At 57.9% G+C, this 13398-nt stretch overlaps 1 non-coding gene and 1 pseudogene across 1 annotated transcript; both read right to left on the minus strand.

Moving 5' to 3' along the window:
* Window positions 1-1265: 1265 nt before the first annotated feature.
* On the minus strand, window positions 1266-5885 carry LOC126293840 (large subunit ribosomal RNA; annotated as a pseudogene).
* Window positions 5886-12294: 6409 nt separating this feature from the next.
* On the minus strand, window positions 12295-12449 carry LOC126293833 (5.8S ribosomal RNA). Its single transcript, XR_007552359.1, has one exon. It is a non-coding gene; the product is annotated as a 5.8S ribosomal RNA (ribosomal RNA).
* Window positions 12450-13398: the final 949 nt, after the last annotated feature.

A 13398-nucleotide genomic window follows, 5' to 3' on the forward strand; every position in this document is an offset into this window, starting at 1 on the left:
TAAAAGGGGACACTCCAATAAAATGTGGACCACCGTCAAAACGGACCCGCAGCGACATAGAGGTGGGTCCTCACGGCGCAACAAGTGGCCGTGGGTCGTCCGTGTGTGCCCAGTGCGCAGCCGGCAGTCCCCTTGCGAGAGACCCGCATGGATGACCGCCACACACCCGTCGTCTCCTTGATAGGACGGAGGTTGTTTGGCGTGGTCAGGATGCGCCAGTCAGTGTCCCAAAGTTGGAAAACTGTGCGGCGTAAGATCACTCGCAAATCAATCTCCGGGAGGCCAATTTCCAGAGATGGTTTACTGGTGGCCTGTTGGCCAGGCAGTCAACATCTTTATTGCCCGGGATGTCGACATGACCGGGGGTCCACACAAGGACCACAGAGCGGCCGCAACGGGCAAGAGTATGGAGGGACTCATGGACAGCCATCACCAGACGAGAGCGAGGGAAACACTGGTCGATAGCTTGTAAATCGATCAGGGAGTCGCTACAGATAGCGAAGGACTCACCTGAGCACGAGCGGATATACTCTAGAGCAGGGCTTCCCAACCTTTTCAGCTGATGGACCCCTTTTTCAGTCGAAAATCCATGGCGGACACCTCGTCAATCAAGAGCACAGTAACTTTAAATTTCAGAGCGAAACCCATGGGAACTGGAAACTTCTTAATGCACGTGCCATGTTCCCAATTCGTCTAGAATGAAAGAAACAATATCATTAACACACGGCTTTCTGAGATTTTTTGCTATGGTATGAACTTTGCATGTTTTTGTCACTCGATAACTAACCGAGAAAGAAGCTTTTAATGAATTTTTATTAATTGTTTTTGCATTAGTTTTCATGCTATGCTGAGATGCAGCTAGTTCAGCAATCTTCCTTTTGAAAAAAAATCGATTTCTTTGGCCTGGAAATCCGGGTGAGTACCTTCAAAATGACGATCCAATTTAACTGGAACCTCGCAGAAGAGTTTCTGTTAAGTTTGGAAAGTAGGAGACGAGACACTGGCAGAAGTGAAGCTGTGAGACCGGGCCTGAGTCGTGCTTCGGTAGCTCAGATGGTAGAGCACTTGCCCGCGAAAGGCAAAGGTCCCGAGTTCCAGTCTTGGTCGGGGACACAGTTTTAATCTGCCAGGAAGTTTCATATCAGTCCACACTCTGCTGCAGACTGAAAATCTCACTCTGGGGATGTCCCTGATGATTGTGAGGGGGGGGGGGGGGGCGACCGCGCCTAGTAAAGTCAGGTATTTTCGAGCCTTTCGACCTCGGGACTCCTTAGCGATATCGTTGCCACAATGGCTAGACGGGATTCGGCCTTAGAGGCGTTCAGGCTTAATCGCACGGATGGTAGCTTCGCACCACGGGCCGCTCAGCCGAGTGCGTGAACCAAATGTCCGGACCTGCGGTTCCTCTCGTACTGAGCAGGATTACTATCGCAACGACACAGTCATCAGTAGGGTAAACCTAACCTGTCTCACGACTTGGCGAATTCTGCTTCGCAGTGATAGGAAGAGCCGACATCGAAGGATCAAAAAGCGACGTCGCTATGAACGCTTGGCCGCCACAAGCCAGTTATCCCTGTGTTAACTTTTCTGACACCTCTTGCTGGAAACTCTCCAAGCCAAAAGAATCGATAGGCCGTGCTTTCGCAGTCCCTATGCGTACTGAACATCGGGATCAAGCCAGCTTTTGCCCTTTTGCTCTACGCGAGGTTTCTGTTCTCGCTGAGCTGGCCTTAGGACACCTGCGTTATTCGTTGATATATGTACCTCCCCAGTCAAACTCCCCGCCTGGCAGTGCCCTCGAATCGGATCACGCGAGGGAGTAAACTGCGCCGCACACGCGGACGCGCCGACGCACACGGGACGCACGGCACGCGCAGGCTTGCACCCACACGCACCGCACGCTGTGGCGCACGGACACGGAGCCGCGGCGCGAACGCAACCCTAACACGCTTGGCTCGAGAACACCGTGACGCCGGGTTGTTATACCACGACGCATGCGCTCCGCCTCATCGAGTAAGTAAACAAACAATGACAGTAGTGGTATTTCACCGGCGATGTTGCCATCTCCCACTTACGCTACACCTCTCAAGTCACCTCACAGTGCCTGACTAGAGTCAAGCTCAACAGGGTCTTCTTTCCCCGCTAATTTTTCCAAGCCCATTCCCTTGGTAGTGGTTTCGCTAGATAGTAGATAGAGACATTTTTTTTCATTTAGATAGAGACAGCGGGAATCTCGTTAATCCATTCACGTGCGTCACTAATTAGATGACGAGGCATTTGGCTATTTCAAGCCGTCTTTATTCCGTTGGAATAACACATAAATAAATATATATATATATAAATAAGACATGGTACATTCGGTGTTTTGTACATCGCCAATGTCCGCCACCAGGGTGGGGACTTAAAGGGCGAACACCAATAATAAATAATAAATGTATGTAAAAAAGGAAGAAAACAGAAATGAAAAGACAAAGAGAAGATGCAACAAGTCCACTAAAGAGACAGCTTACACTACACTCGTTCGTCCTCTGTTAGAATATTGCTGCGCGGTGTGGGATCCTTACCAGGTGGGATTGACGGAGGACATCGAGAGGGTGCAAAGAAGGGCAGCTCGTTTTGTATTATCGCGTTATAGGGGAGAGAGTGTGGCAGATATGATACACGAGTTGGGATGGAAGTCATTACAGCATAGACGTTTTTCGTCGCGGCGAGAGCTTTTTACGAAATTTCAGTCACCAACTTTCTCTTCCGAATGCGAAAATATTTTGTTGAGCCCAACCTACATAGGAAGGAATGATCATCAAAATAAAATAAGAGAAATCAGAGCTCGAACAGAAAGGTTTAGGTGTTCGTTTTTCCCGCTCGCTGTTCGGGAGTGGAATAGTAGAGAGATAGTATGATTGTGGTTCGATGAACCCTCTGCCAAGCACTTAAATGTGAATTGCAGAGTAGTCATGTAGATGTAGATGTAGAACAAAGACGGATATTCCTCCTGTGGATAGGCCCCAGGAGTCAAGGCAGAAGAATAGCCAGCAGCCTATCCGAAGCCGGCTCGTGGCATCAGCCTTCGGGAAGCCGTCATTCGCTCGTAGATTCGGTAACTTGTGCAGAGAGTCATAGTTACTCCCGCCGTTTACCCGCCCTTGCTTGAATTTCTTCACGTTGACATTCAGAGCACTGGGCAGAAATCACATTGTGTCAACATCCGCTAGGGCATCGCAATGCTTTGTTTCAATTAAACAGTCGGTTTCCCCCAGTCTGTGCCAGTTCTGAGTTGATGGTTGAATGGCGGCCGAAGAGAATCCGCGCCCACGCGCGCCCCCTGAGGAGCACGCTAAGGCGGACGCGGCCTCGCAGCAAGGAAGATCCGTGGGAGGCCAAGGCACGGGACCGAGCTCGGATCCTGCACGCAGGTTGAAGCACCGGGGCGCGAACGCTGCGCAGGCGCGCGCATCCTGCACCGCCGGCCAGCACGAGGCCAACCAACGGCGAGAGCAGACCACGCCCGCGCTAAACGCCCGCACTTACCGGCACCCCCACGGCACTCACCTCGCCCAGGCCCAGGACGTTAGCGCTGACCCACTTCCCGACCAAGCTCGACACACCCCGATCCTCAGAGCCAATCCTTATCCCAAAGTTACGGATCCAATTGGCCGACTTCCCTTACCTACATTATTCTATAGAATAGAGGCTCTTCACCTTGGAGACCTGCTTTGGATATGGGTACGAACTGGAGCGACACCTTCACGTGGCCCTCTCCCGGATTTTCAAGGTCCAAGGGGAAGATCGGGACACTGCCGCAACTGTGGTGCTCTTCGCGTTCCAAACCCTATCTCCCTGCTAGAGGATTCCAGGGAACTCCAACGCTCATGCTTAAAAGAAAACTCTTCACCGATCTCCCGACGGCGTCTCCAGGTCCTTTTGCGTTACCCCGATGAGCATCTCTAAAAGAGGGGCCCGACTTGTATCAGTTCTGCTGCCGGGTTCCGGAATAGGAACCAGATTCACTTTCGCCCAACGGCTGTTCACACGAAACCCTTCTTCGTGTCAGTCCTCCAGGGCCTCGCTGGAGTATTTGCTACTACCACCAAGATCTGTACCGACGGCGGCTCCAGGCAGGCTCACGCCCAGACACTTCTGCGCCCACCGCTGCCACCCTCCCACTCGTCAGGGCTTTGAGGCCGGCTGCGAGGACCGGCCATGACTGCCAGACTGACGGCCGAGTATAGGCATGACGCTTCAGCGCCATCCATTTTCAAGGCTAGTTGCTTCGGCAGGTGAGTTGTTACACACTCCTTAGCGGATTCCGACTTCCATGGCCACCGTCCTGCTGTCTTAAGCAACCAACGCCTTTCATGGCTTCCCATGAGCGTCGATCCGGGCGCCTTAACTCGGCGTTTGGTTCATCCCACAGTGCCAGTTCTGCTTACCAAAAGTGGCCCATTTGGCACTCCGATCCGAGTCGTTTGCTCACGGCTTCAGCATACCAAGCAAGCCAGAGATCTCACCCATTTAAAGTTTGAAAATAGGTTGAGGTCGTTTCGGCCCCAAGGCCTCTAATCATTCGCTTTACTGGATGAGTCTCGTACGAGCACCAGCTATCCTGAGGGAAACTTCGGAGGGAACCAGCTACTAGATGGTTTGATTAGTCTTTCGCCCCCATACCCAGCTCCGACGATCGATTTGCACGTCAGAATCGCTATGGACCTCCATCAGGGTTTCCCCTGACTTCGTCCTGGTCAGGCATAGTTCACCATCTTTTGGGTCCCAACGTGTACGCTCTAGGTGCGCCCCACCCCCCACGCCCCAGGAGTGCGGAGACCGCCGCCCCGTGAAGGGCGGGGAAGCCCCATCCTCCCTCGGCCCACGCAAGGCGAGACCTTCACTTTCATTACTCCTTTAGGTTTCGTACAGCCCAATGACTCACGCACATGTTAGACTCCTTGGTCCATGTTTCAAGACGGGTCGTGAAATTGCCCAAAGCTAAAGCGCCGCTGACGGGAGCGATTATTCCGCCCGAGAGCATCCCGAGCCAACAGCGGCGCAGGTCCGGGGCCGGACCAGGTAGGTCCGTCATCCGGGAAGAACCGCGCGCGCTTGCCGGGAGCCCGAGCGCCCAAAGGGGCGAATCGAATCCTTCAGATATACCGCCGAGCAGCCAGCCAGGACACCGGGGTTCTGCCCAACAGACGAGAACCGAGGCCTGCGGAAGAACAGGCTGCGTAGCCGGGCCGTAAGCCGGCACCCAGCAGGTCGCGACGTCCTACTAGGGGAGAAGTGCGGCCCACAGCACACCGAAACAGCCCCACCCCGCGGCGAGTGGAAAGGCAACCGGACAAGACCCCGCCACGGATTGCTCATCGCGGGCGGCCAGGCCCATTTGTCGAGGGTGGGGGCTAGTGGCCGGATGGGTGTGAATCTCACCCGTTCGACCTTTCGGACTTCTCACGTTTACCCCAGAACGGTTTCACGTACTTTTGAACTCTCCCATCAAAGTTCTTTTCAACTTTCCCTCATGGTACTTGTTCGCTATCGGTCTCGTGGTCATATTTAGTCTCAGATGAAGTTTACCACCCACTTGGAGCTGCACTCTCAAGCAACCCGACTTGAAGGAGAGGTCCCGCCGACGCTCGCACCGGCCGCTAAGGGCCTGGCACCCTCTACGGGCCGTGGCCTCATTCAAGTTGGACTTGGGCTCGGCGCGAGGCGTCGGGGTAGTGGACCCTCCCAAACACCACATGCCACGAAAGGCGGCAGCCTGCGGGGTTCGGTGCTGGACTCATCCCTGTTCGCTCGCCGCTACTGGGGGAATCCTTGTTAGTTTCTTTTCCTCCGCTTAGCAATGTGCTTATATTCAGCGGGTAGTCTCGCCTGCTCTGAGGTCGTTGTACGAGGTGTCGCACGCCACACCGCCAGCCGGTGTGCACGCTACCGAGAAAGTACCGGTATGCGCGCATCGCACGTTTAAGGAGACGCGGCCGGCCACACAGGCGACCACGACACTCCCAGGTCTCCGAAGCGGGACAAACGCTTTTTTTTTTTTTTCCTTTATTGTCATTTTATACCTACAAAGGTAGGCCGGCAGCGGCCTAATATGCCGCTCTTCGGCCACAAGAAACATACAAGAGATAAAAACAGGAAGACATAATCTCAAAACACAGACATGGAGGACAAAAATCAGAAGACAACAGAGAATAAAAAGAATTGAAGTCGTTCACCGACGCAGCACTGTTTCAGTTTTAAAAAAAAAAAAACGGGCAGCACAGCACGGAACAGAGAACACTAGCACAGGTGAATGTTGGAGCAGAAAACGAAGAAACACTCGAGGCACAGACGGGACGAAAGACACGGACACTGCGGAGATGGGCTTCGGCGCTTGCAGGGGCACTGTCCACACCGAAAAGCTGGGGGCCTGCCAAGGGAAAAAACAGGGGGAGTGAAGGAGGGAGGGGGAGATAGGATGCCAGGGAGGAGGAGGGGAGAAAACGAAAAGAGGGGGGTGGAAGCCCAGGGAGAGGGGGAGGGGAGGTAAGGATGGAAGGAGGGAGAGAGGGAGGGAGAGAAGGGAGAGAGGGTGCCCACAGGAAAATGAGAGGAGAGGGGAAGGCAAGGCTCAAAGTTGGTAGGAGGGGTAGATGGAGGAGAGGAGGGCATCATCCGGGAGGGGGAGTCGGCGGAAGCCACCTTGGGAGAGGGTGTGGAGAGTGTGAAGATGGAGAGCAGGTGGGATACAGGAGTACAGGCGCGGCAGTGGGTTGGGGTGGGAGAGGCTGGAAGAGACAAGCGGGTGGGGAGGATCAAGCTTGCGGGAGGTGTAGAGGATCCGTATCCGTTGGAGGAAGAGGAGGAGGTGTGGGAAGGGGATGAGGTCATAGAGGAGCCGCGTGGGGGAAGGGAGGCGGATGCGATAGGCGAGGCGGAGTGCATGCCGTTCAAGGATTTGAAGGGATTTGTAAAAGGTAGGCGGGGCAGAGATCGAGGCGGGATGGGCATAACAGAGGATAGGGCGGATGAGAGATTTATAGGTGTGGAGGACGTGGAGGGGTCCAGACCCCATGTGCGGCCAGAAAGGAGCTTCAGGAGGTGGAGTCGGGAGCGTGCCTTGGCTTGGATTGTCCGGAGATGAGGGGTCCAGGAGAGGCGACGGTCAAGGGTGACGCCAAGGTACTTGAGGGTGGGTGTGAGGTTAATAGGACGGCCATAAATGGTAAGATAGAAATCAAGGAGACGGAAGGAAGGGGTGGTTTTGCCTACGATGATTGCCTGGGTCTTGGAAGGATTGACCTTGAGCAACCACTGGTTACACCAAGAGGTGAACCGGTCAAGATGGGATTGGAGAAGGTGTTGGGAGCGTTGCAGGGTGGGGGCAAGGGCAAGGAAGGCGGTGTCATCGGCGTACTGGAGAAGGTGAAGGAGGGGTGCAGGTGGAGGCATGTCCGCCGTATAAAGAAGGTAAAGAAGAGGGGAAAGGATGGAACCTTGGGACACACCGGCAGAGGGGTAGAAGGTGTAGGAATCAGTGTTGTGGATAGTGACATAGGAAGGGCGGTGGGAAATGAAGGAGGCGATCAGACGGACGTAGTTAATAGGAAGAGCAAAGGTTTGGAGCTTGAAGAGGAGACCAGAATGCCACACACGGTCATAGGCGCGTTCAAGGTCAAGGGAGAGGAATATGGCGGAGCGACGGGAGTTGAGTTGTTCGGAGAGGAGGTGAGTGAGGTGAAGGAGAAGGTCAGCGGCAGAGAAGGATGGTCGAAAGCCACATTGGGTGGAGGGAAGGAAGCGGTGCCGGTGGAGATGCTGGTGGATGCGGCGGGTTATAATGGATTCCAGGACCTTGCTGAAGACCGAGGTAAGGCTTATAGGACGGTAGGAGGAGACAGCGGAAGGTGGTTTATCGGGTTTGAGGAACATCAGGATCCGGGAGGTTTTCCACAGGTCGGGGTAGAAGCCGGTGGACAAGACCACATTGTACAGCCTGGCCAGGGTGGAGAGGAAGGGGGCGGGAGCTTCACGGAGGTGACGGTAAGTAACACGGTCGTGACCAGGAGCAGTGTTGCGTTTGGTGCGGAGTATATCGATGATGTCTTGAGTAGTTATAGGGTTATTGAGTTCAGTGTGTGTAATGTTGTCCAAGTACTGGAAGCCAGGAGCTAGTGGAGGGATAGAGGTGTCAGTTCGATCGCGGACATCGGGGAAGAGGGAATAATCGAACTGGGGATTGTCAGGGATGGTAAAGACATCGGTGAGGTAGGAGGCAAAATGGTTGGCCTTACTAAGGTTGTCAGGAAAGGGATTGTCATTATGAAGGAGAGGATAGTAAGGGGGGGGGTTTTGATCCAGTAAGGCGGCGGAAGGCTGACCAGTATTTGGACGAGTTAATAGGTAGGGTGGCATTAAGACGGGTGCATGTCTGTCGCCAGTCCCGGCGTTTCTTAGCCGCGAGCAAGTTCCGGATGTGTCTCTGGAGTTGCCGGTGGCGTTGTAGTGTGTCCCGGTCACGCGTGTGGAGGAAGGCACGGTAGAGACGACGGGATTCTCGAAGGAGGAGGACGGCCTGTGGGGGTAAAGTGGGACGGTGCGGGTGGATGGCGACGGTAGGGATGTGGGCCTCCACGGCCTCAGACAAGGTCTGCTGGAGAAAGGATGCGGCATGGGTTATGTCATGTGGGCAGTGGTAGGTGAGGGGGTGGCTATCGACTCGGGTAGTAAGGGTATCCCGGTATGCATTCCAGTCGGCACGGGAGTAATCATGGACATACTTGGGGGGAGGGTCAAGGCGAGGATCGGGACGGGGGCGACGACCGTCTGATATGGTAAGAAGGACAGGGAGATGGTCACTGCCAATAGGGTCGAGGACGTCCACCGCTATGCGGCCAAGGAGGTTGGGGGAGGCTAGGACGACATCGGGTGTGGTATTGGATTCAGGGCGGGTGTGTTGGGGAAGAGGAAGGACATCTCCTTGGATGGTGGCGAGGAACCGATGCCACCGCCGTAACTGGGTGGCGGAGCGACTATGGATATTGAGATCTGCGGCAATCACGTAGGAGGAGAAGGTACGGTCGATGTGGGAAAGGAAGTCAAAAGGAATAGGGGCAGAGGGGCGGACATAGATGGTGGCGCAGGTAACGGTGAGGCCGGGGAAGAATAGACTAAGGATCAGGTGTTCCGTGGGGTTGGGAAGGAGGGGTTGGAGCTGAACAGGGATCTGGCGATGGTGGCCAATGGCAACTCCGCCACGCGCTATCGGGAGGGGGTTGTCAGAGCGGTGAAGGAGGTAGGGCGAGGTATGGACAGTATGGTGGGGCTGGAGAAATGTTTCGTTTAGGAGGAAGGCATCCACGCGGTGGGTGGTGAGGGTATGCATAAGGAGATTCTTGTTGACAGGAAGGGAACGCATGTTGTTAAACAGGATACGTTGCTGTCGCGCCATAGTGGGAATTTAGACGAGGGTGTCGAGACGGGAGAAGGTAAAATGGGCCTGGTTATGGGAGTAGGTGGCGTAAGTGTTGAGCTGGAAGATGGAACGGGCGGCAAGGGATATCTGCTGGAGGGTGTGGGGGCGCTGAAAGGGGTGGATGTTCTGAAGGACAACGGTTACAAAGCGGATGATGTCCTCAGCTGTGGGGGGGGGATGGAGGGAATTGCCGGGAGGGGTGGGGGCATCCAAGGGGCGGACAGGGACAGTGAGTTCAGTAGCGGAGGGAGGGGGTCGGGCCTTGCACTTTTGGGAGTAGGTTGGGTGTTGGAGGTTACAGGTGTTACAGGAGGGGGGGGGGGACTGAAGGTTGGGGCACTGCCGGAGGAAGTGTGCTTCTTTGCAGTGCGGGCAGACGGGGGCCTCGCGGCACTCAGATGTAGGATGTGCATTATAGCGCAAGCACCTCTGGCAGCAGATGGACTGTGGAGGGGAGCGGGAGGGGTCGACCTTATAACGGCGGTTGAAAAGGAGGGCACCCTCCTTGAGGAGGAGGTCTATGGAGGGAGCATGCTCGGAGAACACCCGCATGAGGCGGGTGGGGCCGGCTGGATTGTGAATCCGGCGGACAGCTCGAACCTCTAGATAGGGATGGGCCTTCAGCTCCGCCAACACCTCCTCCTCCGTGATCATCGGACTAAGCCGAATGATCACGGCAGTGAGGGTCGGTGGGCGACGGGGCGGCTGGGGTTGTCAGGATGAGGAGGGGGAGGGAGCAGGGGCAAGGGAGGCATGGGGACCAAACCGGGTGAGGGGAATGCGGGAGAGGATGTCGGAGTGGAGGGTGGGGCTGGGGGATGTGATCAGGACGGAGTCCCGACGGGGGGTGAGAAGGGAGATCGGGGCTCCGGGGAAGTGCTGGCGGAGGAGAAGGGTAAGATTGCGGGCCTCCAGGAGAGAGGGATCAGGGTGAGAAAGGAGGTACCTGTAGGAGGGGGAGGTAGAGGAGGGAGTAGATAGGGCAGGTGGGGTGGTATCCATGGCATCCTGGGGGGTTGGAGGGGGGAGAGTCTGCGACTTCTTGGGAGCAGAAGAGGCTGGGGTGCCGCTGGGACGTTTCACAGCGGGAGAGGGATGGGAAGAGGTGTGGGGGATGGGGACGACCGGGAGATGGCGGGAGATGGCAGGTCCCACCGGCGGTGCAGGCACTGGTGGTGGTGCTGGTGCTGGCGCTGGAGCTGGAGCTGGCGCCACAGAAGATGCAGTGGCAGTGGTTGGCACTGGCGATGGCGAGGGCGATGGTGATGGTGATGGTGATGACGATGATGATGGTGTGGCGTGGGTGGTGGCCCGACGGGCAACAACCCTGGCGGGGGTGGCATGAGTTACATGTGGGAGGGGAGGGAATGGGTCACGTGAGGCATGGGGGGTAGGAACAGGGGAGGGAGCAACAAAAGGAGCGGGGGTGGGAAGAGTGAGGAGGGGGGGGAATATATGGGGGAGGCGGTGATTGAGCACACCACGTGATGGTGGTGGCAGCAAGTGAGGGGGACGTGTACACGATTGCAGTGGTAGTGGCGGTAGTTGTGGGGGTTGTCATGGTGAGAGGATAAGTGGGAGAGGGGAAAAGAGGAAAAATAACAGGGGACAGTCAAAGGACAAGGACAAGAGACTGACGAAGAGGAAGGGTAAGACGTAAGCAGAGACGACAGAACGAAAGACGGGCAGGGAGCGGCGGCGGCGGCGGCGGCGGCGGCGGCGGCGGCGGTCGGCAACAGCAGCAGCGGCAGAAACCGGATACGGTGGCGGCAACCGGCGGCGGCGTCGGCGGGAGGCCGGCGGCGGCGGCGGCGGCGGCGGCGGCGGCGGCGGCGGGAACCGGCGGCGGCGGCGGAAACCGGCGGTGGCGGCGGGAACCGGCGGCGGCGTCGGCGGCGTCGGCGGCGAGCAGCGGCAGCGGCGGCAGGAACCAGATGCGGCGGCGGCGGCGGCGGCGGCGGCGGCGGCGGCGGCGGAGGCGGCGGCGGCGGCGGCGGCGTCGGCGGCGGTCGGCAACAGCAGCAGCGGCAGGAACCGGATACGATGGCGGCAACCGGCGGCGGCGTCGGCGGGAGGCCGGCGGCGGCGGCGGCGGCGGCGGCGGCGGCGGCGGCGGGAACCGGCGGCGGCGGCGGAAACCGGCGGCGGCGGCGGGAACCGGCGGCGGCGTCGGCGGCGTCGGCGGCGAGCAGCGGCAGCGGCGGCAGGAACCAGATGCGGCGGCGGCGGCGGCGGCGGCGGCGGCGGCGGCGGCGGCGGCGGAGGCGGCGGCGGGAACCGGCGGCGGCGGCGGAAACCGGCGGTGGCGGCGGGAACCGGCGGCGGCGTCGGCGGCGTCGGCGGCGAGCAGCGGCAGCGGCGGCAGGAACCAGATGCGGCGGCGGCGGCGGCGGCGGCGGCGGCGGCGGCGGCGGAGGCGGCGGCGGGAACCGGCGGCGGCGGCGGAAACCGGCGGTGGCGGCGGGAACCGGCGGCGGCGTCGGCGGCGTCGGCGGCGAGCAGCGGCAGCGGCGGCAGGAACCAGATGCGGCGGCGGCGGCGGCGGCGGCGGCGGCGGCGGCGGCGGAGGCGGCGGCGGGAACCGGCGGCGGCGGCGGAAACCGGCGGTGGCGGCGGGAACCGGCGGTGGCGGCGGGAACCGGCGGCGGCGTCGGCGGCGTCGGCGGCGAGCAGCGGCAGCGGCGGCAGGAACCAGATGCGGCGCCGGCGGCGGCGTCGGCGGCGGCGGCGTCGGCGGCGGTCGGCAACAGCAGCAGCGGCAGGAACCGGATACGATGGCGGCAACCGGCGTCGGCGGGAGACCGGGGACAAACGCCGTGCGCTTCAGTATACGTAGCCGACCCTCAGCCAGACGTGGCCCGGGAACGGAATCCATGGACCGCAATGTGCTTTCGAAACGTCGATGTTCATGTGTCCTGCAATTCACATGTCGACGCGCAATTTGCTGAGTTCTTCATCGACACAAGAGCCGAGTGATCCACCGTTCTGGGTGATCTTTTTCTTTTCAGTTTTCCACTGTCTCTTTCAAAACAGTTGCATAGGCGGGACTGAGACGTTTGACGGCCCCTGTTCCAGTATTTATGTGTCCAACGGCCTCACGGACGATGGGCGTCGTACGGCTCCACACCGGAGCGGACAGGCACTCGGGCGAAAGTCATTCAAAATCAGTGCCAGGCGCCAGGTGCCGCAGGCCAGCCGCTCCAGAGCTTCAGCGCTCGTACCACACAACATTTCCGCTAGTTTTGAGAAGCACGCGTGGTTCCGCACGCAGCGCATGGCTACTGCCGTACAGGTAGCGTGTTGCGCGACACGACACGCACATCGAAAGACATGCAGTCTAGTCGGTAATGATCCTTCTGCAGGTTCACCTACGGAAACCTTGTTACGACTTTTACTTCCTCTAAATGATCAAGTTTGGTCACCTTTCCGGTAGCATCGGCAACGACAGAGTCAATGCCGCGTACCAGTCCGAAGACCTCACTAAATCATTCAATCCGTAGTAGCGACGGGCGGTGTGTACAAAGATCAGGGACGTAATCAACGCGAGCTTATGACTCGCGCTTACTTTGAATTCCTCGTTCATGGGGAACAATTGCAAGCCCCAATCCCTAGCACGAAGGAGGTTCTGCCGGTTACCCCGACCTTTCGGCCTAGGAAGACACGCTGATTCCTTTAGTGTATCGCGCGTGCGGCCCAGAACATCTAAGGGCATCACAGACCTGTTATTGCTCAATCTCGTGCGGCTAGAAGCCGCCTGTCCCTCTAAGAAGAAAAGTAATCGGTAACAGCACAAAGGATGTCACGCGACTAGTTATCAGGCTAGAGTCTCCTTCGTTATCGGAATTAACCAGACAAATCGCTCCACCAACTAAGAACGGCCATGCACCACCACCCACCGAATCAAGAAAGAGCTATCAATCTGTCAGTCCTTCCGGTGTCCG

The sequence above is a fragment of the Schistocerca gregaria genome, chromosome 10, assembly GCF_023897955.1.
Source record: "Schistocerca gregaria isolate iqSchGreg1 chromosome 10, iqSchGreg1.2, whole genome shotgun sequence".
NCBI lineage: Eukaryota > Metazoa > Arthropoda > Insecta > Orthoptera > Acrididae > Schistocerca > Schistocerca gregaria.